At 38.2% G+C, this 27081-nt stretch overlaps 1 pseudogene; it reads left to right on the top strand.

Annotated features, from left to right (window-relative positions):
• The first annotated feature begins 23202 nt into the window (after positions 1–23202).
• The window catches only part of LOC121039178 (transmembrane protein 223-like), a 25722-nt pseudogene continuing 21843 nt past the window's right edge, over positions 23203–27081 (top strand).

Below are 27081 nucleotides of genomic sequence, written 5' to 3'. Positions count from 1 at the left end.
GAAAAAGCTCTCTAGAACTTTTTCTTCTTGTGTTACTAAAACTATACCCAATGAATAGCAACTCTTTACTTTTCCCAACCCATTCCCCTGGTAACCACCAATCTACCCTCTGAGTTTGACTATTTGAGATATGTCATATAAGTGGAATCTTACAGTATTTGTCCTTTTGTGACTAGGTTATTTCAATAGCATGAAGTCCTCAAGGTTCACCAAGTTTGTTATAAAAAACAGCATTTCCTTCTTTTTTATGCTGAATAACATTCCATTGTATTTATATATAACATTTTCTTATCCATTCATCTGTTGATAGACATTTAGGTTGTTTCCAAATCTTGGTTATTGTAAATAACTAAAAAGGAATTAAATATTTAAATCCATGTTACCCAATACCCTTCTAGAGGCTTGCTTTCTCCTTCCTTCTTTCCTTCCTTCCTTTTATTTTTTTTAAAATAAACTTTATTTATTTTTGAGAGAGAGAGAGAGAGGGAGCAGGGGAGGGGCAGAGAGGGAGGGAGACAGAGAATCCCAAGCAGGCTCCACTCTGACTGACAGGGGGCTCGAAAGCACCAATCATTAGATCATGACCCCAGCCTAAGGAAGAGTCCTGTGCTTAAGGGACTGAGCCACCTAGGTGCCCCTCTCCTTCCTTCCTTTTAAGAGAAGGCTGTACCTTTATTGGCAAGCAGGCTATAAAGCTACTGCGGTGGGTGGCTCATTGGGCCAACCATGCTTTTAAGCCTCAGGTAGTATTCAATCATCTCAGGCTGGTCTTCCACCTGGTTGAAGGCCGGGCTGTTGCAGAAGCCCACTACCTGGGGCTGGGGTCCAGATAGGCCCGCAGGTGCATTTTCCCACCTGGCCGCCTCCCAGGGCGGTGCCTCGCTGCGCCCTCTGCGCAGGCGCTGTAGCCGGGCGTCTGCTTCCCCCTCCGGCTCTGGCGGGTCCCAGAGTGCCAAGGCAGCTTCAGCCGGGGTAGGCGGTGTCGAGCTCCACACCAAGGTAGGTGAACTTGCCCAAGTTCCACTTCTTCCCCGGCTCCACTTCCGTCATCTTGTCTGTTCTTCGGGAAACTTGTTTCCACCGCATTTGTTTCACATATAAATGTTTAAAAGAATTCGTTCCCGGTTGCCCGGCGGCTCTGATCCCTCACCCTTGTGCACACAGCTCCTGACCTGTTTCCCCAGGGCCAGTTCAAAACGGAACCTGTTCACAGCCATTTTCACAGCAGGCAAGCAGTGCACGGGAGGGAGGGGAAGAAGGTCAGAAGAGGGCGGCAGTCCTGCCCGGGTTCCAGCCAGAGGAGGGCCCCGGGAGGGGACTGGACGCACTCCAGAGGGTATAGGGGACGCCTCAGGTGTCAAACCCACAATAACCGGCACCGGGAGAGGCTGCGGAGGACCCGGGAGGCGGGCTGGTGGAAAGTTTCACAATTCTGCCTTTGTGGGGACGTCTAGAGGGCACCAAGAGCCTCGCTCATCTTGGCAGAAAAATTGACCCTAGTGTTGGGAAGTCGCAGAAATGCCAGGGACACTGAGAGCAGGAGGGGATGAGCAGCTGATAAGAATGAGATGCATGGGTTCAGAACACCTTCATTCATTCCCCTAAACACTGTGAGGCCTCAAGTCGCTTTGGGTTTAAACACGAACATGTCTGGTTTAATTTAGAGACAAATCATGAACATTTTAAGTTATAAGCAACTTGATTATCTAAACTCCAAATATACTCTTTACACAAATCACGAAGGCAGGTTGTCTTTGTCATATGTAGTGTCATTTCGACCTACGTTTAAATTGCATTTAATATATAAAGTAAATATCAAATAATCTTGTCTTATTTTGTCATCCAAATATGGATTTTTCTTCCAAAATATAAATTTTAACAAGTTTTTTGATCAATGGAAAAGAGTTGAAATATCTCTTTATATGTAATTCATTCAAATAACAAATACTTAATAGGTGCATGATATGTGCCAGGGCACTTTTCTAGATTCTGGCAGGTCCAGCAATGAACAAAACAAAAATTATGTTTACATGGGCCTTCCTTTTTATTATGAATAGGAATGTATGTGGGGGAGGGCGGGGGAAGAAACCAAAAATAAATTTAAAGCAAAGGCTAGTATATATTAGAAAGTAATAAGTAATGTGGAGAAAAATAAATTGGGTAGAGGAGAAACATTCAAGAAAGAGGAGTAATTTTAAGTAAGTTCATCAGCAAAGATTTAACTTCTAGGTAATATCTGAGCAAACACTTGAAGAAAGTACAGAAGCAAATCATGAGCATACCTAGGGAAAGAATGTGCCAGACAGAGGAAATGATAAATGCAAAGACCCAGAGAAAAGAATAAGTCTGAAAATGTTAGGAACTGCACCAAGTCTAATGTGGCTGAGGGACTGATCCTGCAGTAGCTGATGATGCCAGTAAGCCCAGAGTCCACTCATATAACGGCTTCCATGCCATTAAAAGGAGTTTGGCTTCTACTTTTAGGGCTTTTAGCAAAAGAATAACTTTATATAATTTATTTTAAGAGGACCATTCTGGAATCCCTGGAATAAATGTTTAGAAGGCAATTAGTAAGCAGGGAGGTTGTTAAGAATCAATTGAAATTAACAGGCAAGAAACTGAAAGTGAATTATAAACCATGGTGGTAGCAGTGGAAGTCACAAGAAGGGGTGATACTTTGTATGTCTGTGTAGGATGGATGCCTCAAGATTTGTTGATGGACTAGATGTGAGCTGCTAAAGAAAGAAGAGTTGAGAATGACTTCAAGGTTTTTTGACCAGGATTGAGCTCCCTCTGAGTTGGGAAAGGCTGCAGTTGGAACAGATTTTGGAAGGAGAATCAGGACATGTTGAAGTTGAGATGTGTTTTAGGGAAGATGTGGATATTAGGGTTTAGAGCTCAGGGAAGAAGTCAGGGCTGGAGCTGTAAAACATGTATCAATTACTGAAGATAATACAAGAGCAAATCCTATTACAGTTGACCTTTGAACAACATAGGTTTGGGAGCTGAGAAATTACACATTCCCTTTCTTCAAAGGTGCCCACATGTCTCACATGGGCAGTTGACTATATGAGATATACTTACACAGGAGAGGTGGGTCAGTCAACTCTAATAGCTTGTCCCTTGCATTAGCCTAGGGAGACTATTAGCAACATTTTTAACCAATTATCTTTGGAATATACAGCATTACATTTCTAAGTAACTCTGACAACTGTTTATCTATATAATCCTAATTGTTTGATAACCAGGGCAATTAGTTAAACCTGTAAATCATTAAAAATAGAAGGGACCATCGAGATCACCTACCAAAGTTGATTATTAACACATTTCTGGATGTGCATGTATCTAGGAACTAACACTGTGAAGGGAACACATAGAGTCAGAAAATAAACACAGCTATAAGGCATTCATTTTTTATCAAAACAATCACACATGCATTATGGGATAGAATGCAAATAAACCCTTGTGAATTTTATTTTATTTATTTTATTTTAATTTTTTTAACTTTTATTTATTTTTGAGAGAGACAGAGATAGAGTGTGAGTTGGGGAGGGGCAGAGAGAGAGGGTGAAACAGAATCCAAAGCAGGCTCCAGGCTCCAAGCTGTCAGCACAGAGCCTGATGCGGGGCTCAAACTCAGGAACCATGAGATCATGACCTGAGGTGAAGTCAGACGCTTAACCAATGGAGCCACCCAGGCGCCCCAAACCCATATGAATTTTAAAGACAAAACAGAAGATGTGAGGTAATCTCATGCGTTCCCATTCCTCTGCCATGAGGAAGACTTTGAGAAACATTGTTTCCAATTCTCTCATTGTCCTTGATATTAGAGTCCACAAACCCAAAATGTCATTTAAAGTTTGCATACCCATTATATGAACAACCCACAGTTGACATCATCCTTATGGGGAAAAACTGAGAGTTTTACCCCTAAGATCAGGAACAAGACAAGGATGTCCACTCTCACCACTTTTATTCAACGTATTCAAAGTCCTAGCCACAGCAATCAGATAACAAAAAGAAAAAAAAGGCATCCAAATCAGTAAGGAACAAGTAAAACTTTCACTGTTTGCAGATGACGTGATACTATATATAGAAAACCTGACAGATACCACCAAAAAAAAAAACAAAAAAAGACTTCTAGAACTGATAAACAAATTCAGTAAAGTCTTAAGATACAATATCAATGTACAGAAATCTGTTGCATTTCTATACACCACTAATGAAGCAGCAGAAAGAGAAATTAAGAAAACAATCCCATTTACATTGGCACCCAAAATATTAAGATACCTAGTAATAAACCTAACCAAAGAGGTGAAAGACCTGTACACTGAAAACTATAAAACGCTGATGAAAGAAATTGAGGACCACAATTACTCAGCAATCAAAATGAACGAAATCTTTCCATTTACAACAACGTGGATGGAACTAGAGTGCATTATGCTAAGTGAAATAAGTCAGAGAAAGACAAATATCATATGATTTCACTCATATGTGGAATTTAAGATACAAAACAGATGAACATAAGAGAAGGGAAGCAAAAGTAATTTTAAAATAGATAGGGAGACAAACCATGAAAGGCTCTTAAATACAGAGAATAAACTGAGGGTTGCTGGAGGGGTGTTGGATGGGGTGGATGGGCTACATGAGTGATGGGCATTAAGAAGGAAACGTTGGGATGAGCACTGGGTGTTATATGTAAGGGATGAATCACTGAATTCTATTCCTGAAATTATTACAACACTATATGTTAACTACCTTGGATTCAAATTTTTAAAAATTAGCTTTAAAAAAGGAAAAAGGAAGTTGAGGACCACAAAGAAATGCAGATATTCTACGTCCATGGGTTGGAAGAACAAATATTGTTAAAATGTCTATACTCCCCAAAGCAATCTACACATTTAATGCAATCTCAAAGTACCAACAGCATTTTTCATAGAACTAGAACAAGCAATTCTAAAATTTGTATGGAACCACAGAAATCCCTGAATAGCCAAAGCCGTCTTGAAAAACCAAAGCAAAACTAGAAGCATCACAGTTTTGTATTTCAAGTTACATATTACAAAGCTGTAGTGATCAAAACAGTATGGTACTGGCACTAAAATAGTCACATAGATCAATGGAACAGAATAGAAAACCTAGAAATAAACCTACAACTATATGGTCAATTAATCTTCGACAAAGCAGTAAGGAATATCCAATGGGAAAAAGACAGTCTCTTCAACAAATGGTGTTGGGAAAACTGGACCACTTTCTTACATCATACACAAAAATAAATTCAAAATGAATTAAAAACCTAAATGTGAGACCTGAAACCATAAGAATCCTAGAAGAGAACACAGGCAGTAACTTTTGTGACATCAGCCATAGTAACATTTTTCTGGATAGGTCCCCTGAGGAAAGGGAAAGGAAAGTAAACTATTGGGACTATATCGAATTAAAACATTCTGCAAAGTGTAGGAAACAATCAATAAAACTAAAAGGCAACCTACTGAATAGTAAAATATGTTTGCAAATGTTATAGCCAATAAGGGGTTAGTATTCAAAATATATAAAGAATTGATAAAATTCAACACCCAAAACACAAATAATACAATTTAAAAAAAATGGGCAGAAGACGTGAACATTTTTCCAATGAAGACATACATATGGCCAATGGACATGTAAAAACTTTCCACCAAGGAAATGCAAATCAGAACTATAATGAGATATCACTTTATACCTGTCAGAGTGGCTAAAACCAGTAACACAAGAAACAACACATGTTGGCAAGGATGTGGAGATAGAGGAACATTCGTGCACTGTTGGAAATACAAACTGGTACAGCCACTGTGGAAGACAGTGTGGCGTTTCCTCAAAAAGTTAAAAATAGAACCACAATCCAGCAGTCACACTACTGGGTATTTACCCAAAGAATACAAAAACACTAAATCGAAGGGATACGTACACCCCTACATTTATAGTAGCATTTTTTACAATAGCAACTACAAAAATATGGAAGCAGAAGAGGTGGTTACACACACACACACACACACACACACACACACACACACACACACACAGGAATATTATTCAGTCATAAAAAGAATGAAATATTTCCATTTGCAATGACCTGGATGGAACTAGAGAGTATAATGCTAAGCAAAATAAGTCCAAGAAAGACAAAACACCAAACGATTTCACTCCAGTGAGAATTTAAGATACAAAACAAATAAGCAAAGGGGAGAAAAAGTGCAACAATTCAAGAAAATAGACTCTTAAAGGTAGAGAACAAATTGATGGTTATGAGATGGGGGTATGGGTTAAATGGATGATGGGGATTAAGGGGTGCACTTATTGTAATGAGTTCTGGGTGATGTATGGAATTTTGGAATCACTATATTGTACACCTGAAACTCATATAACACTGTATGTTAACTAACTGGAATTAAAATAATAACTTAAAAAAATAAAGTTTGCATGACCTTGGGCAAGAGTGTTCTATGTCTTATTTGACTCACGCTGATAATATCCACCATAAGGGGTGGTTATGAGGATCAAATGTAACAATTTATGTTAAACACTTAGCACAGTGCTTGGCAACATAGTGTCTAAATATGAGCTCTTCATTCTGGGCTCTTCTTCCACCAGAGATGAGATTGTAGAGAGCATGGCTCATTTATTCAGTACCACAATTAATTCATGAAAGAGTCAGGACCAGGAAAAGGAAAGATGGAGCATCTGCTGTGTGTCGTAACTGGACGTAGAACATATGTAATGTCACTTCATCTATACAGAAGCCCTTGTGGATTAGACTAGAGCCCATTTCCTAGCTCACATTCCAGTGGCTTTCTGCTACAGCATGCAGCTCTCTGGTTTGGATCCTCTGCCTGCTCAACATGTAATTGCATTTGCTTCCATTGACAGAGAGGCTCACAGAGACATTCACATCTAATTTGCCCTCTTGCTGTAGCCTCTCTCCTGCTTATCATACTGACAGGTGGCTCGAAAATCATAAATGGATGGGGTTCAGGAGAGGCAGAGCAGAGCAGCTGGCAGGCCAAGGTTAGGAAGACACTCTGGTTCAAATGATTTGCGAGATTGGAATCAGATTTGAAAATCTTTCTCTCAGCTTCTTTCCTAGAGAGAATAATTTAGGAAGATCCCAAATGACTTCTCACTTTTTTTTTAAATAACGAATATCATATGCTTATGCAGTTGCCAACTTGGAAAACACTAGCAGCAAAGGAGTGAGACATGCTATATAGCAGCAGTATTCTCCAGAGATGAGTCTGACACACTTCTGGCTCAGAAGCCTGGGGCAAGGGATTGTAGCCACTCCTAACATCATCCATCTGTGGACAATATGCTAAAAATCCGTTCTGCCAACAGATGGGCAAGGCTGCACGTGATAGTATCTATACACCCATGGAAAATGGTCCTCTTTCAAGATGATTCCATTATACCTTTTCTTGCCCTAGCAGGGACCATTTTGATTACTGTGTGTTAATTCCTTTTCATCAACACATGCCTCTGCTGCTCAGGAAGCACATGCAAAGCATCCAGAGAGACATTAAGAGTGCTAAGAAACATGCACAATCTGAATCAGGCAAACAACTGAATATAAATTCACCTTGCCATGCATCTGGCATTGACTGAAGTGACAAGTTGTGTTTGGACAGAGAATGGGCAGAGAGGAAGAAGGGCTAAGGAGAGAGCTTAGACATTTTTTCACTAACATTGTATTTTAGGGTTTTTATTAGATCAAGGGTTCCTGAATTCAGCCAAAATTCCTGGCAAATGAAAAAAATAGAGGGTTATCCCAGGTGTTTCAGAGGACTTAGTATGACAAGTTTTCTATGAAGAGTAATGGAATTGGGCACCTGGGTGGCTCAGTCAGTAGAGTGTGTGACTTCAGCTCAGGTCATGATCTCACAGCTCGTGAGTTCGAGCCCTGCGTTGGGCTCTGTGCTGACAGCTTGGAGCCTGGAGCATGCTTCAGATTCTGTGTCTCCCTCTCTGCCCCTTCTCTGCTTTTGTTCTCTCTGTCTCTTTCTCTCTCTCTCTCTCTCTCTCTCTCTCTCTCAAAAATAAATAAACATTAAAAAAATTTTAAAAAAAGCAATGGAATTAATGTCTTTCACTTCTGTTTACCAACAGTACCAGCTCTACTTACTGATGTCAGAATTCTCATCAGTAAGATCCTCCTTTGCAGGATGAATGGTAGCTAAAAAAATATAATGTTTGTGATCAGTGCCATTCATGAGTTGTTAATTATTATTATTAACTTTAATAATAATATTTCATCCTAAATAGGATTTGCATTAGCTTTTTGACAGAAACACCATCAGACAGCTAATATTCTGGAAAGCTAAAACTTGAACTAGGTCTTCTAACTTCAAGTCCCAATGTAAGGACTACCTTCATGACACCTGATTGCCTCCTCCTTTTAATTGAACTCTTCTATATCTCAGAAATTTGCAAAATAAGTTGCCACTTCAGGTCACAAGTGTGCGTGGCTAAGTGTGTCCATTTGCTAGAGAAGTACAGTTATACATTCAAGCATTTCTCTCACCTTTCCCTTTGTGTCTGCATCTCCCCAGAATGGCATTAGCTGTAGCTGTTTTGGTTACATAGATTGGAGTATAAGAAATCACTGTGAAAGCAGAAGTACTCTTAGTCTGAATAAATACTAGATAAACAGTAAATTAAAAGGCAAAGTATAACCTGGATGGATCTGTCAGGCCTGAGTTAAAATTTGAGTGCCATCACCAACTGGCTGTGCAGTCTTAGGCCAAGTAATTTTATTTCCCTGAGTCATAGTTTTATTTTCTGTAAAATGAGATGACAATAATTCTATCTCAAGGTTGTCCAAATGATAAAATAATGTAATAATATAAATTCCCTTGGAATTATAAAGAACTGTAAAATAATTTGCTGTTTACTGTTATACTAGGCATTAAAATACTAAAATGTTTCTGCCAAACCTGTTGTCCACTCCATTGCTCAGTCAAAACAATTGCTTGTTTCTTCTCTTTCCTTCTTTCCTCTTTCATACCTTCATAACTATCATTTGATGTACATTTAAAATACAGAATCAGAACACTTCACAGCAATCTACTTGCACCTGGTTCAAGATACCATTATCACTTGCCTGGATTTCAGCAAAAGTCTTCTAATTGGTCTCTGCTTTCACGTTAAATCCCCTCCCCACACCCCCCACGTATTTCAACACAATAGCGAGAGGGATTCCTTTAAAATATAAGTTGGATCCTGACAGTCCTTTGCTTAAAACCTTCCAAGACCCTCTCATATTACTGAGAATAAAAGCCAAATCTTTACAATAGCCTTCAAGGTCTTTTCATTTCTTAAGGTATCTTGCTAATGAATCAGAACATCTGTGTTAACACAATTCTTTGTCTCAGAAGACTACTTACAAGACAATGAAACCTTATTCACCTCCAATTTTAACCTCCCACAGGGCTTGGCTTGATCTTCTCTATCTGTTATTATTTCCTTTTTTGTTAATAAGACACAGCTTTGGATCAGGCTCTCAAAACTCTACCAACCTTTCAACATGGGCAGCATCAGGTACCCACATGGAATTTTCCAAAGCTCAGGAGAATCATGTTATAGGCAAGTCAAGGGAAGGAACAGAGTTGACCTCTGGTGTAAGCCCAAAGAGATGATGCTACAGTGTCAGACCTCTATGCCTGTGCACACAGTGCTCCCTTTGCCCAGACTCATATTTCTCTGTTGTCACTTGTCAAAATCCCACCCAGTAGTAAAAACTGAACTTAAATGCCACTGCCTTCCTAGACCCTTACCTAATCTGTCCAGTCAAGAGTGGTTGTTCCTTCTTTTGCTCCACCAAAGTTTTTCCTTCTAGTTTAGCATGTGAATCATTTTCTGCATTCTAATCCAGTGAATATGTCTGCTAAGTACTGATTGATTGTCCCTTCCCTGATGACAGAATTAGTCACAGTGACTCCTATAACATAATTCTCAAGGCAAGTAGGAAGAAAGTTCTTCAGAATTTCAGAGTAAACTAAAAGGGAATGGTAGAGGATAACACTTACCTGCAGTGTAAAATGTCTTCTCAGAGAGATCTGTGCTTTCAACTTCCCCAGCTCCCTCCTCTGCCTCTCACTTCAGTATATTAACTGTATTAGAAAAGCTGTAGATTAGACCACTGATTCCTAGAAGCAGGCCAGGGAGAGTCATTCGGCAGAATCATCTGGGGGCAATTTTCAATACATGGATTCCTGGGCTACCTCTATTTAAGTGCCTATAAATTCAAGTTAAGTAGATCTGGGCCAGGACCTAGGTATAAGATTTAGCATCGAATAATTAGCAAATTTTTGCAATAACTGACTTAGGGGCTAATTTTAATATTTTTTAAAGAGAAGATGGGAAGTATAGATGATATGGGGGAAAAGGAAAAAGAAAAAAACAAATGTGGAAAGGTCAGTATGAACCCAGCATGCCACCAGAGAGAAGGTGGCATTTAGCTAGAGGATGTGATTTTCCAATTTAAGCTCATTTTGTTTTTGTCTTACCATTATATTCACTAATAACTCTCAAATAAAATTTTGGTTTAGGGTTAGGTCACCCTCAGGGAATGAATATGTAGGCCAAGTATTATAGTGTCCTTTCCTTCGGAAGTTCTCTGTCTCAGTGTAAATTAATAATTTGACATCATAATAACTATACATTGGTCAGTGTAGGCTTGTTTACTGCAAGTCTGCTCTAAGACACATCTGTTATCATAGGTTGACAAAATCAAGTTTCAGAATCTGTAAACTTGTAGGCCTTGGAAGAAAGGACCAAGCAGAATTCGCCCCATTAAAAACCTATACATTAGTAGCTAGTAGAAACCTCTAAATATCCCACTATGTTTTATTCATTAATATATTACTAATACATGATAAATGAAAGATAGAAAAGAGCTGGAGACCTAGATACATACAGATCTTGACTCTGTGACTTATTTGCTTTGTAATATGGTCAATGGTAAATGCCGCTTAAATGCTCTACTCCTATGTCCTAGGCAGTGTCCTTGACATCTTACACACCTCATCCTATTTCATTATCTCACCTACCCTGCAAAAGACTTATTATGTGGCAGATACTACTAGATTCCTACATGTTAGTAATTCTCTCCTTTTCCTCAGAAAGGGAGCCCCAATTTGATTTTAGGTTCTCAATGCATTAAATGTATACAAAATGACTGGAGTTCTAGCAACTATCATGGATTCAGGATGACTTTAAGGATGCAAGCCACTTGTTAAGGATGCAGAATAGATATGGCCTGGGGTTCCTGGGAATACTAGAAAACACTGTATATTCCATGTATGGTCTCCCTCTGTGATTCTTTTACTAAATAAATAAATAAATAAATAAATAAATAAATAAACAAATAAACAAACTACCATAACTATATGCTGCTAGACATAATCCAAAGTACTACAGAACTAGATTCTTATTTTACATTGAGGAAACCAAGTACAAAGAGATTGAGTAACCTACTTGAGATGACACAGCTAAGTACTGAGCAGAAATTCTTCACTGGCAATATGATTCTAAGGCCAATGTCCTTGAATCTCTGCTTTATGACATAAAAAAAAAGATATTTTGCTTTTACATTTGGTATATACCAGGGAAACTTACATCTGCTGGTATTTTTTATGTGCCATACATTATGCTAGGTATTGTCAACATATACTGTATTATCTCATTTATCCATTATGCTTTGTTTTTTTTAATATCTAAAAACTAGGTGATTTGGGGCGCCTGGGTGGCGCAGTCGGTTAAGCGTCCGACTTCAGCCAGGTCACGATCTCGCTGTCCGTGAGTTCGAGCCCCGCGTCGGGCTCTGGACTGATGGCTCAGAGCCTGGAGCCTGTTTCCGATTCTGTGTCTCCCTCTCTCTCTGCCCCTCCCCCGTTCATGCTCTGTCTCTCTCTGTCCCAAAATAAATAAATAAACGTTAAAAAAAAAATTAAAAACTAGGTGATTTAAGTACATTCTCTCTTCTTTTAATCTCTTTGAACTGAAACCAAAGACCTTTTCATATAGTCTAGCAGGAAACACTTGCTAATCTATAGCCAATGGTTGACTAAGATCTTTTCTGAAAGTCATGCAGAAAATAATCTCTTCATCTTTGATAAAGATCATACATGAGATTTAAACAAGGCAAACTTGTTCTTGTCCTTTGTTTCCCTTTCAAAGCCACTCACATATTGGGGAAAACTTAAGACCTATTCAAAATAGGATAAAATAAAATAAAAGTAAGTAGCTCTCCTGCCAGAGGAAAGAGATGAGAAAAGAGAAAGGCTTGTTATCCAAAGCATCAATTCTACATTTAATAAATAACTAAATAAGGGTTAAATAAAGAAGAAACACACACACACACACACACACACACACACACACACACACACCATAAAAATAGAGCATGTAAAAACCAAAATTAGAGAATTTAGTAAACACCATACTCCACTCTATATTTAAGTAAAATTAAACTGTTGAGTATTAAAAAAATTAGTGGTGTCTTAAAAAAATAAACAAGAATAAAAGTGATTATTTAAGCTCAGTATTTAAAAAAATTTTTTTCAGGGGTGCCTAGGTGGCTCAGTCAGTTAAGCATCCAGCTTTGGCTCAGGTCACGATCTCATGGTCTGTGAATTCAAGCCCTGCATCAGGCTCTGTGCTAACAGCTCAGAGCCTGGAGCCTGCTTTTTATTCTGTGTCTCCTTTTCTCTCTGTCCTTCCCCACTCATACTCTATCTCTCTCTCAAAATAATAACATTAGAAAAAAAGTTTTAAAGAAAATAAATTTAAAAAAGATTTGCTAAGGATAGAAGTAAAGGAGATTGCAAAGGGAAAAATCAATAGATTTTATTATTAAGAAAAATTGAATACAAATACAAATGACAAGAGGAAAATGTTGAATTTTTATGAGAAGTGAAAGAATTACACATCACGATGATAAATAATTGTTTCTAGCACATTAGCAAACATTTAAATGATAGCACTTAATATTAGGAGAAAGGCAATTAAATAAGCATCTTTATACACTGATAGTGGGGAGATAAAATATACAGCTCTAAAAACAATTTTGGCAATGGCTATTTACCCAAGAATTTAGAACAAAATTTACATGCAAGTATTTTCGTTTTTACAAATATTTTACCAAGTGTGACCTTTGACTCCTTTTTTATGTATAAAGGCCACTCTTAAATTATGAATATTTACTTCCATTGAAAATATTTATTTAACAAAATGCACAACAGGCTCTCTAGACTTTCAGGAAAGATTTGGTAATGATAGGTTTGTCAGCAAAAGCTTAAAGTTCCCCAGTGGACTACTTAGAAGTATTGTAAAATCCTTTAGAGTATGAATGTTCTAGTATGACTGGGAGAAGGGTCTCATTCATTCATTTACTTATCCATTCAACAAATGGTTTTTATTATATGTTGTGTATGAAGTATGGTGCTAGGCACTAAGGATGCAATGGTGAACAGAAAACATGGGAAGGTGGCCACCCTTGTGGGGGTCATCTAGTCCAGTGTTACAGATAAATTAATCAATAATTACACAAACTAATAGGAAAATGGCAACTGTAGAAATACATGCTTTGAATGAGGTTATAGGGTACTCAGAAAACAGACAATGGAGAAATGAGGTGATGACAAATTCTTAATTCGTTGTGAGTGTAAGAGAAACTTTTCATTCACAAATTTAATGGTCTTGATTTCAGCTATTCCATGATACACTTGAAGGTCTCTAATGTTTAACTAATGAATGAGCCCTCCTCACTGTGGTTTTGTTGTTCTCCTAGTTTTGAGGAATTTGTGAAAATCTCTGAATTCATACCTTATGAATCATAAGGGTCTTTCCTACAGTTAATATTTCTCCCAGGATTGGAACTATCTGAAAATTTAGGCTTTGAAGAATCTACTGTCTTTAATTGCTATGAAGTCAGCATCTATTTTATCCACAGCTATATCCTTTGTACCTAGTGCCTATCATATAATAGATACTTAATACATATTTCTTTCTTGATTGAACTACTATGATGACTGGTTTAGGAGAGCCATGAGGAAGCTCTAAAGAAGTGACCTACAGGGGTGCCTGTGGGGCTCAGTTGGTTAAGCCTCCAACTTCAGCTCAGGTCATGATCTCATGGTTCATGGGTTTGAGCCCTGCATCGACCTCTATGCTGACATCTAAGAGCCTGGAGCCTGTTTCAGATTCTGTGTCTCCCTCTCTCTCTGCCACTCCCCTACTCATGCTCTGTCTCTCGCTGTCTCTCAAAAATAAATAAATGTTTAAAAAAACTTAAAAAAAATTAAAGAATAGATAAAATGGTTTATCCCTAAGACATACACAAGGACAGTTTCCCAAATGCCTCTTTCCCTTAAATAATATAATGAGACACAGATTCTTGGAAAGGGCATGGATAATGGTTCACACATGACACACTTAATGCTTTGGGGAAAAGCACTTTTACTTCAAATCTCTATTTTTTTGTCTTAGAAAATAATTTTAAGTTTCTTTATTTATTTTGAGAGACAGATAGAAAGAGAGAAATAGAGCACATGGGTGTGTGAGCTGGAGAGGGACTAAGAGAGAGGGACAGAGAGAATCCCAAGCAGGCTCCGTGGAGGGGCTCAATCCCACAAACCATGACATCATGTCCTGAGCCAAAGTCAAGAGTTGGGCACTTAACCAACTGAGCCACCCAGGTGCCCCTCAAATCTCTATTTTGTTCAATATGTCTGAGTTATGGTGTCTTTCCACATAACTGGCATCTAACCTGAACATAACACATGCACAGGCCTTCTCCTTTTATTAAGTAGAAAATAGCATAGTTTAAACTGTCTAATGTTTACCTCTTTGCAGATTTCTTTTGTGAATTGATTTGGGATTTAAAAAAAATCAAATTCCTCAGTTGTAGCCTTTCTGCAACATGTCAGTTCACATTAGCTGAGTGATGCCTACCTACCTAATGTCTGCAAGTTTGCAGCCTACCAATGAGCAAATAAAAGCCAGAAAAAGAATATTTTGACCTGGCTTTAGTCCCAAAGTGGAATTTATTATAAGCAGAGTAGCAGCGAATAGTTATTGAGCATTTATAGTCCCACGCATTACTCTAAAAGCATTATAGTTTTCTCATTTTTTCTTCATATTGGCACTGATGAGGTGGGTACTATTGTCATCTGCATTTTACAGATGAGGAAAGTGATCCCAGAGGTTTTAACCAAGGTCACATAGCTATTAAATGATAGACACAAGATTTGAGTTCAAATAGTCCAATCCAGAGTTGGTGCTATTATTCACTAGTCAACATTTCCTTGCTATGGCTAAGTTTTGTCTCATGGACTACTCTTCCTCTCTGAGGGAATATAGCCAGCTCTCAGAAAGGGTGAAAAATAGAAACGGGAAAACTGTTGTCAAATAAATAAGTATTCATCTTTTATCTTTCATTTCTGCTTCATTAGGCACCTAGTGGAATATAGTGATGCAGGAGGAACATGGCTACTTATAGTTCCCAAGATTACATGTTTGAGCTGTAGCCATAGTGGGTTTCTCACTCTTTCTCTCTCAATTTTATTTTTATTTTTACTCTTTCCTTCCTAGATTCCAGTTCCTAACAAAAGAATACTCAATGAACTATGATTACATGCCCAAGTCTGGTCTAGTCATTGGGGGCCTGGTGCCTACTAACACAGCTGCTTGAGGGACCATCTGTGTATATAAGAGGCATTTATTTCTTGTCAATCAATGTGAATTGTATAGATAGTTCCAAATTTTCTATCATCAAACATCCTTGGACTTGAAGTTGAAAAGGCCTAGGAGGGGCGCCTGGGTGGCGCACTCGGTTAAGCGTCCGACTTCAGCCAGGTCACGATCTCGCGGTCCGTGAGTTCGAGCCCCGCGTCGGGCTCTGGGTTGATGGCTCAGATCCTGGAGCCTGTTTCCGATTCTGTGTCTCCCTCTCTCTCTGCCCCTCCCCCGTTCATGCTCTGTCTCTCTCTGTCGCAAAAATAAATAATAAAAAAAAAAAACACGTTGAAAAAAAAAAGAAAAAAGAAAAGGCCTCGGGACATCTGGGTGGCTCAGTCTGTTGAGCATCTGACTTTAGCTCAGGTCATGATCTTGCGGTTCATGAGTTCCAGCCCTGCATCAGGCTCTGTGCTGACAGCTCAGAGTCTGCAGCCTGCTGCAGGTTCTGTATCTTTCTCTCTCTCTGTCCTTTCCCTGTTCATGCTGTCTCTCTCTCTGTCTCTCAATAATAAATAAACATTAAAAAAATTAAAAATTAGAAAATAGCACACAACTACCATTAACAAGTGATTAGTTCTCTCAGAGTGTTGATTTCCTCAACAATAAAGTATCTATAATTATCTTTGCTCAGCCTACCTTGCAGGGTGATTGTGGAGACTCAATAGAATTATTCCTCTTCCTCCTAGCATAGCTAAGACTAATAAAGTGCTTATCATGCATAAGCACTATTTTAAGTGCTTTGCATATTATTAACATTAACTTTCCCATTGATCCAATGACATAGATGCTAACTTGTTCCCATTTCACAAATGGGGAAACTGAAAAACAGAGAAGATAAGAAAAACTTGCTCAAGTTCACACAGCTGTAAGCAATGGATCAGGAGCCATAGCTTTTGAGTCCATGTTCTCAACAACTTCTAATGTGGACATGAAACACTTAGTAAATGACAGAGCACTATTCAAACATAAGATATTGTTATTACTGTCAAGCAATGCATTTTAACACCAAAAATCCATGTCGGGTCAGAGGATCAAACAAATGAAATATGATCGAGCATTTGGATCTTTGTTTATACCGGATTTTGGTACTCTGGTTTTGTCCTAATTCAGTAGTTATAGAAAAGGTATGTATTCAATTCTGGCTCAAATTTTTCCATGAGAGTCTGTTGTAAAACATTTTGTTTCACTTTTATGACAAATATTTTGATACCTCCATCAGAAACTCTTATTTTTTTTTGGTTCACTCAGTTTCATGACTCTTAAAACGTGTACTACAATTTATTGCTACTTTGGGACCTCAGTTTCACTGTGTTCTAATTCCAGAGTAAGGTCCCATGACAAAAGAAAAGGCAAACATGAGAAAAATGGCAAGATTGACCATGTCGAGGAACAAAGAGCCAAAGGACCATGGCAGAGAGCCAGGGAGGAGAGAGAAATCTTGGTCACTTCCCAAAGAACATGTTTTCTCAGAAAAGACTACCAAACTAACTTAGAGAAAATGGTGTCAGGACATGATGGGACTTGAATAATGAATATAGGACCTGTGGTGCAGCTGGGCACCCTGAAAGCTGGGGCTGGAGCACTTAGAAGAGGGCAAGAGTCTTTACCAGAAGGCCCTTTATTAATATGACTCATTGATTGTATGTGTAACAAATTTCCCTCTTTTCTGCCATTAGCTAATTTAGTTTATCAATATATATGAACTAAATTTAAACTATAGCTTATCTTTTTGCAGTAATATGGATGGCCAAACTTTTTGCAGTAGTTTGGATGATTCAAGTGTTCACCTGGTTTAAAAAGCTGTTTCCCAAGGAAATATTCAAGGTCTATACATTGTTTACTCAGCCAAAATTGTGAACAAAGAATATTCTATTAGAAGAGGTTTTGGTTAGGGTGCGTGGGTGGCTCAGTCATTTAAGCACTTACTTTGGTTCAGATTATGATCTTGTGGTTAGTGGGTTCAAGCCCCACATCAGGCTCTGTGCTGACAGCTCCAAGCCTGGAGCCTGCCTTGGATTCTGTGTTTCCCTGTCTCTCTGCCCCTTGCCTTGCTCATGCTTTCTGTCTCTCTCTCTCTCTCTCAAAGATAAACATTTTTAAAAATGTTAGAAAAGGTTGTGGCTGGGTAGATACACTAAATTATCTAATAGCATTTACTAGCCCTGACTTGTTGTTTATTTATGTAAGGGGTTCAAAATGGCACAAGGCAAATAATTTTTCTTCACAAAACTTGAGCTTTCTTTTGAGAGATCAGACTATCTAAAAAACAATAAAAGAGAACTAAAAGAGAAATTGGTGACTACTGAAACACTTTGTGATACAGTAAGGACAACAGATGCCGTGAGAACTCAGAGAAAAAAAAGCAAATGATCAGAGTGGTAGGAAAAGGCTTGCCAGGGGAGGCTGGCCTGACCTAGATATGGAAGGATCACTAGGTTTGGATATGGTTGGGTAAAGGCCATTGCGTGTAGGAAAGAGTGGAAAAGGATTCTTTGATTAATAGAGTCATTTATGCAGCAAGTATTAATTGAACTTTTTTTGTGTGGAAGACCCTGTGCTCAGTGTGCAGATGTGAATGTTTGCTCCATAGGTTCATGATGGATGGATGGGTGGTGCATCTGCATAAGTAGGAGTGATGAATTAGAGAACAGTAGAGGAGGCAAAATAGAGATGAGGCCATAATATAGAGAGACCCAAAAGCCAGGTGACGGACTTTTAGGAAACAGAAAACCATTAAAGGTTTTAAACTAAGAAATATCATGATGAATTTGGCATTGAAAGAGGACATATTGAGCTGAGATGTACAGCCAGGAGACAGAGACGCCAGACAGAAGAAAATGGCCACAGCCTAGGTGTGAATGATTGAGGATCTGGTCCAGGTTGTTGGCAAGGCACAGAGAGAGGAAGGCTGACACGAATGATATTCTAAATGATGAAAACAGGAGAGAATAAATCAGTGATACTTCTGAGATCTTTATGCCGTAAGTAGAAGTGATAGGTTAGAAACTGAGGATTGGGAGGAAAATGTCTTTGGGTAACTTTCTAAATGTGATGTGATGACAGTTTTACATAGTAAAAACTTACAACCCTGATTGTAACCCTGTTAATGACATGGTCAGGACATTTCTTTTCTTGTTCCTTTGTATTTTTTCCTGGTACCTGATTTTCAACAGATACAGATAAAAGAAGCATGTCTGATATCAGGCTTTTTCAGATCTTTGCTAAATGACAAGCCTCAGAAGTCTTGGCTGCCTCAAAATTGAAGGCAGGCATGGAACAGCTGGCTGTTTCCCTTAGAATACATGGTTCTTTTAGTGTATAGCGATTTACTAACTGGGGCTCCTCTCAACAGAGTTGGGCATACTGAATTAATGACCCTGGCTGAGCAGGTGAGAGTGATGGGAAACAAAGCCAAGTTACATAGGATAAATACCAGCCTTATTTCACCCCACCATAAGGAAAACATTTGTTATTCACCCACAGAGTAAGGTGTGTTCTGAAAGTACAGCACCAATGGCATATATCTAGATTAGAGTGGAAAAGTGATTTTAGCCAACTTACTTTAAAGAACAAAGTGTATTACTACCAAAATACTACCTTTCTCTACTAAGAAATGTTTCCAACTCTTAAGCCTCTTTCTTTGGCCAAAGCAGAAGACTGTAATGCCTGTTCCTTTTGCTCCCTCTTGGAAAACTCTTGTTTTCCACTGGAAATAAGCAGACTGTCTTCACACAGTGCCTAACCCAGAAAAATCTGCCCATAGGCAGTGTCTGTGGACAGCAAAGGCTTTGCATCAAGATCCCTCTGCCGTTCGCTGCTAATAGGATTTTACCTTTTGAACCAAATAATTTTAACCCAAAGAGTACTGAAAAACCATAGCAGCTTGGCTGTGGCTGACACTCAAATATGCTTGAAAGATGGAAAATTCAATTTTACTGTTGTCAAGTTTCTGGGTTATTTCTCTCAAGTGGGATATGGGACCCATAAAGTCAAGGCAGCTTCAGGTGTGATTCCATTTTTCATTTTACGGTAAATGCTCACTCAGATTCAATCTCATTCTTAAAGTGAAATAAATATCTCTATCCATGGTGGTACCTCCACCTTCAAGTATTTCCCAGTCTTAATTTATCCTGAGTGTACCCATTGACTGCATCTCTGCTTAATAGCTCAGCCAGGCCTAACTTTACCACTTGAGACCTTCCACAACCTGACCCCAACTTAAGTCTTAACTCCTCATATACCTGGCTTCTTACGTGTCTTACCACCTCTGTGTATTTCCTCATGTTCTCCCTGCTGCCTAGAAAACCCTTGCCTCTTGATTCCAAGCATTTACATTCAATCTTTATTTCAAAACCCAAAATGTGAAGATGGGGAGAATGGGAAGAATCAGCATTTACTACCTGGGAGGCACTGTGCTATTATGTACTTGATATAATTATCTCATTTAATCCCCCCAACACCATGATGCTGGTATTAATACTCCCATTTGAGAAAATAAATGAGGCTTATTGAGCCAAAGTAACTTTTTCCTGAGATCACAGTTAAGATTCAAAACCAATCTGCCCAGAGGTTGAGTTCTCATTATCTTGATGCTACTTCTTTGACTTTTATTAGCCTCTGCAGAGTGTCAGCAGAGTCACCTCTCTTCCTTGCCCCTCCTGGAGGCTGACTGTGCCCCCTCCCCTTTCCTCCTCACCACTGCACTCCCTCCCTACCAACAACTCCCTTTTTTCTTACGTTCCCAGAGGTTTTCAAGAACCCTCTCTTTCCTACCACTATCCCCAAGAGCCCAAAGAGTTCATTCTTACTGCTACATGGGGTTGTGCTCTTTTAGAGGTCAACTTAAGGGATGGCCCAAACTAAAACACATCTAATCATTTTTTGAAAAAAGCTAATAGCTAATGAGTGTCAATTTTGTGTGATGTCACTAACACAGGTTTCTAGATAATTTTTATTAAGTATAATGAATACATAAAAGAGTATATATCATAAGTATAAACTGAGCACATAGATAAAACCAGCGCTTCAGAAGCCCCCCTCATGCTTCCTTTCAGTCTCTGCCTCCCCCAAAGATTAACACTTTTCTGACTTCTAACATCCCAGATTGGTTTGTCTCTTTCTGTTACTTTTATAAATAGAATAATACAGTTTATACTGTTTCTTGTCTGACATCTGTCTCTCAATACCATGTCTGTGAAATTCATCCCCATTGTTAGAGCACTTATAGAGAGATCATTCTTATTGCTCCTCTTGATTTGCTTAGTTTTCTACTCTCAGAAATTATGAAAATGCTTTACTTGTGAAATAGAAATTTCTACTTACCAAATGTGCAATATTTGATACATTATATAGATTTTTTCTTTTTAATTTTTAATATTAGACTTTTTTCCAGCTTCATTTAGAAATACTTAACAAGTAAAAATTGCATATATTTTAGCTGCAAAATGTGATGTTTTGATATGCATGTATGTTATGAAATGATTATCAAAATCAAGGTAATTGGCATATCCATAACCTCACATAGTTAAGATTTGTGTGTGTGTGTGATGACAACACTTAAGATCAACTGTCTGAGCAAATATCAAGTGTACAATGCTGTGTTATTAACTACAGTCATCATACTGTACTTTAGTCTCCAGAACTTATTCATCCCACATTATTGAACCTTTGTACCCTTTGACCAATATCTCCTCATTACCCTTGCCACCCCCCGCCCCGCCAGCTGTTGGCAACCACTGTTTGCTTTTATAAATTCAACATTTTTAGATTCCACATATAAGTGAGATCATACAGTATTTGTCTTTCTGTGTCTGGCTTATTTTGCTGAGCATAATGTCCTCGAGGTTTATACATGTTGCAAATAGCAGCATTTCCCTTTTTTTTTTTTTAAGGCTAAATATTCCCTTATATTTTACATTTTCCTTAGTGAGTTATATAGTTAGAAAGCAATGAACAAAAATCTCACTGTTTAAATATTCACTTACTTGTTCAAAGATCATTAATCAAAAGCTTACTCTGTGCTGGAAAAATAGTATATATATTTTTAATCCTGTAGCTGTTTTATCGTCACTATTTTGACCTGGGAAGCACTCTGATTCTGTGTTAATAAATATAAACATTTATATCAGAATTATACTAGTACCAATAAATTATTGGTGAGAAATGATTCTTAATGATTCTACAAACCCAAATTAATTCCTTGATCAGTTTCCCATATAGCACACTTAAAATATTTCCAACTTTTCATGTGAATAAAAGTGCTGAAATTAAAAAAAAGAGAATCTCACATGAAATACTGTCTTAAGACAGAAGAAGTTTTAAAGTTTATAGCTATTTAGGACTTATAGATCATTTGATCCAATATTTTTCAAACATCTTTTTATCCAACCAACACTTAGTGATTGTGTGACCACAGGCAAGTCAACTGACCTTCTGTAAAGTGTAGATTACTCCTACCCCAGAGAGTACTACTACTCAGATTACCTTGTATGATGTTCATACAAATTCCAAGTAATATGCTTGACATATAGTAGGGACTCAACTTTGTATGTGTTTTAAATATGAGTAGGTAGTTGTGCTTATATGACCAACTTCAAGCAAGTGGCTATGTTAACCAGTTAAAAGCAGAGAAGCAGCATGGCTATGCTATAAAGGAAATCTGTCTTCATTTCTGAATACCTGTGTTCTATTACTACCCTCTCCTTTTCCTACCCAAGGAATTTCAAGACTTAACATTTGGAGCCTCATTGTTCTTAACTGTTCAATGAGGATGTTTTGTATACATATATCTTACGGGATTGTTGTAGTAACATTCTGCATGCAGAGGTGCTTTATAAAATAAAACACTTTTTAAATCCAAATGATTCGTTTTACTACAGAGAAGACTATGGAGAAGCATTGTGGCATTACTAAGGAGAGAAGCCACACTTGTTTTAGTTTGAATCTTAATATCTGCACATTATGGAGAATCTACAATATGCCAGTCACTGCTAAGCACTTTACAAACACATTCACTGGCTCACTAAATCCTCACAACAACGAGGATTTAGAATTGCTCGCGTTTTCACTGAGGAAATTGAAATTCACAGAAATTAAGTACCTTGTCTAAGGCCCCTTGGCAATGAGTAGGACCAACGCACAAGTCCAGGTCTGTCTGGCTCCAAGACTCATGCTTTTTGCACCACGTGGTACTGCCTCAGCAATGTGAAATAACAGATGCTGCCCACATTAAAATTACATGGAGTTGTGGTAAGCAGATCGGCATGGGCTGTGTGAAGTGGGTGGGACAGATGCTGAAACTAGGCAGAAGTATGTGTACTGTCTGAAGGGAACCAGGACAAACAATCAAATAATGTACTTATGGGGGGAAAAAATCTGTTGCTCCCAAAATGTTAAAACATTTTGTTTAAATAGAATCATCATTTTCCTGTAATGAGGAGCACCAGAGATAGTGAAATACGATTAGTGAGGCAATCAGGAATGCTGTTTCAAGTTACAGTATGCCCGGTCTCAGGAAAACCCCGTAAGTATGCTGTGACCTTTAAATGGGCCTCATTTAGAGTGTGACCCTTCAGTACATTAATGTCCCTTTTGGCAGTATTCTTAAATTGCTTATAAAAATGTCATACCGCTTGTTAAAAGAAACATGTAGGAGATTTTAAACCCTAATATGGCTAATTTGGTCATAGAACACTTCAGGGGGAAAAAGATGTTTGATTGGGAAATAATGTTCTTTCTTTTTTAATTGTGAGCAGAACAACTATAACAACTCTGTTAATCTAACGAAGGTTGAATGTCATGGGAGCAGAAAACCTAGGCGGTTTTGTCTTTCCTACCTAGTTATAAAATTCTTCCTGAAAATATAAAAATGGAAACTTTAAAAAGGAAATAAAACCACAGGGATCCTTTAGTAAAACTTGTGTTGTATTTCCCAAGCAAATATTTGGAGAAGCTCATTTCCTTTTCTGTTCTAAACTTCACTCAGCCCTTTTGTGTTTTTACCGATCACAAGCATAATGCATTCTTATTGTAAATGCTTTAAATGATATCACAGTTATATAGAACAAATGTTATCATCTAAACATAAACACTGTGCTTTGATGAACATCCTTCTGCATGTATCTACTGAGTCTCTTTCTCGTGAACACACACACACATACACATATTCGTACATAATCCTATATAATTGGAATCAGACATATGTAACATTTCATTAATCTTTTTTGCAAGTTTCCATGGATATCTTTCCGAGTTTTCTATTATCATGTTTAGTGGCTGCTTAGCATTTTCACTGTATGAATTCATGAAGCATATATACGTATATATACGTATATATATATACAGTTTAAATATTTTGTTTCAAATTTTTATTTAAAATCTAATTAATGTATAATGTCATATTGGTTTCTGGAGTACAATTTAGTGATTCATCACTTACATACAACACCCAGTGCTCATCACAGGTGCCCTCCTTAATGCCCATAGCCCATCTAGCCCATCCCCCACCCACCTCTCTCTATGAAGTACTGTTAAGAGGCATATTAATAGTACTGATTACATACCCTGAAATCAGAGTTAGCCGCTTCTGTCAATGCAAAGTCCCTTTCCTCATAGTTTTTAAGGTTCCTGCTCATAAAATGAGGTGTTTGAAGTAGATGACTTAGCTAACACTGTATGGAACAGTATGGAACATACTTCTTCTATGCCCTACCTTGAATTGTTCTTTCCAGTTTTGTGTGCCCCTGTCTTCCCACACCTCACAGAATGGTACCATGAGAACACCCAAAGGAGAGAGAGGGAGAGGAAGAGGGAGAAGCAGTGGCGAGGTTGGGAATTCTTCACTTGAGAATCAAGAGGTTTTTTTTGTAGGAGAGCTTTAAAAAGATGAACTTGACTTTGAAGAACTGGTAGTACTGAACATGTGGCATGATGTGGAAAAATGTATTCAAAAAGTCAGGGAACAGCACAAATATGAGCACTGAGACAGGACAAAGCACAGAATCAAGGCTGATATAACCCTACTTAGAGGAAAGTGACAATAAGGAAGTTAGGTTCATATTATGGTGGAAATTTCTAAATTGTAGGAGTTGTGAGGTTGTGAAGGAGACAGGTAGGTGATGAGAATTTTTGAAGGCTTTAGGTGGGATATAAAATTGTAAGGGCAAAAGGATTTCTCTTACCTCTGTTCACCTGTTGTTTTTGAATGGTTCAGAAGAGAAGAGTTAGTAGATCAGAAAGACCAGTTGGGAGGTTGTAGGACCTGAGTCTTGTTAGCAGCACTGGGATGGGCAGGCTGCAGGATTGAGGCACCATGCAGTCAGACTCTAATAGCATGGCCTCTAGGACCACACTGCCTGGTTTGAATCTTTTCTCCAGGGTTCAGTAAGTATGTGAGTTCAGGGAGTTACTTAAACTTTGTTTCAGTGTCTTCACGTGAAAAATGAAGATAATGCTATTAACTACATTCATGGGAGTATTAAGAAGGTTAAATAGGGGCGCCTGAGTGGCTCAGTTGGTTAAGCATCCGACTTGGACCCAGGTCATGATTTCACGGTTCATGAGCCCTGTGTCGGGCTCTGTGCTGACAGCTCAGAGCCTGGAGCCTACTTCGTATTCTGTGTCTCCCTCGCTTTCTGCCCCTCCCCCACTTGCGCTCTGTCTCTCTCTCTCTAAAATAAATAAACATTAAAAAAAGAGGTTTAAATATGTTAATATTTGCATATAGCAAGCACTACCTTTTTGGCAGAGGAATTATAAAGATGTGATGAAGGAGACATTTCAGAAATAGAGTTAGTGGGACATTTAGGGAAAAAGATTTGATGCTACAAGATAAAAGAAAGATGATTCCAGCATTTCTAATCTGGGTTACTGAGAAGATATTAGAAAGAGAGCTGAGGAATGAGAGAGCAGGTTTGCAGAGGGAAATCGTATCTGATTTATGCTAGGTGGATTTTAAGGTACCTAAAGGATATTCACATAAAACCTACAGCTTGAGATTTGAGACATTATTGTACATAGGAACCCAAGGAGAGCTGTAAATTTTGGAGTCATGAACTTCATATATTATGGGGGTGATTTTTGGCTTTGGACATGATTGAGTGAAAATTCTAGGCTTAAAGAGATGGAGGGCATGCATCCATTCAACAAATAGATGTTGGAGCTATCTAATAGGTGCATGGCAGTTTATAATTTTAACATTGGTCTAGGGTAACAAGGATTGATTTGACACACAGCTTCAAATCGTCTGTTATTACCTCCAGGAAACCTTGATGATCCACTGTTTCTGATACTAAACTAACCTGTAGTATAATTTCCAAATGATGATTTTCCAACTGGGCTGCATAAAACAATGACAAATGCTCTACTTAATAAGCCTCAAAGCAATTAAGACACACATATCAGAGAATTTTATTGCATTTAATCATCAGAGAAATAAACAAAAATGTACTGTGATGAGTAAATGAATTTGATAAATCAATTATAAGTTAATTTCTAGAACAGATTTTGAAGGCTATAGAACTCTGATATGGCATGGTTGTAGGTTGTTAAGTTCTGACAGAATGAGAGAAAAATAATGGGAAAGGTACTTGGCTGGGATCTAGAAAAACTAGGTGTTTGTTTGGGCTCTCCAAATAATTTCATGACTGGTCAAATCGTTATACTTCCTTGAACCTTAATTTTCTTGTCAAATTACACTAAAAATAATATTTGTGATACTGTGATGAAAATAAGTATGATATTGCATGTAGAAATTATTTCGTTGTCTGCTAATCAGTTTTGCTGCCACATGCAGGGACCAGGTAGGGTGGGTCATTGGTGTTTGTGGCAAAGAAAGTGGGCCCAGGTGCCAAGAAATCTCATCACAGTTCACTTCCACTTTGATGTGTTCAATTTACTATGTCAAGGTCTGGACCTTAGCCCTGCAGGCTCAATACAGAGGGGACAGATCTATTTCTTAGTGATAGACTTGTATATACAAGTGAATAAAACAGGAAAGAAAACAATACCAATGTTCTAATTTATAAAATGACATAATAATCAGTGAGAATTGAATATGAAGTAGAAGTTCTGTCATATTCTCTTCCTGGGAAGACTTTCATGAGACAGATGTTAATAATGCCATTTTAGGGGTGCCTGAGTGTCTCAGTCATTTGAGCATCTGATTGATTTCAACTCAGGTCAGGATGCCAGGGTTGAGGGATGGAGCCCCACATTGAGCCCTGCATAGAACTACACACTGAGCATGGAGCCTGCTTAAGATTCATTCTCTCTCTCTCTCTCTCTCTCTCTCTCTCTCTCTCTCTCTCTCTC

This window comes from Herpailurus yagouaroundi, unplaced genomic scaffold (assembly GCF_014898765.1).
Source record: "Herpailurus yagouaroundi ecotype Mexico unplaced genomic scaffold, PumYag 180, whole genome shotgun sequence".
Lineage (NCBI taxonomy): Eukaryota > Metazoa > Chordata > Mammalia > Carnivora > Felidae > Herpailurus > Herpailurus yagouaroundi.
This window is presented reverse-complemented; position numbering and strand designations above follow the sequence as displayed.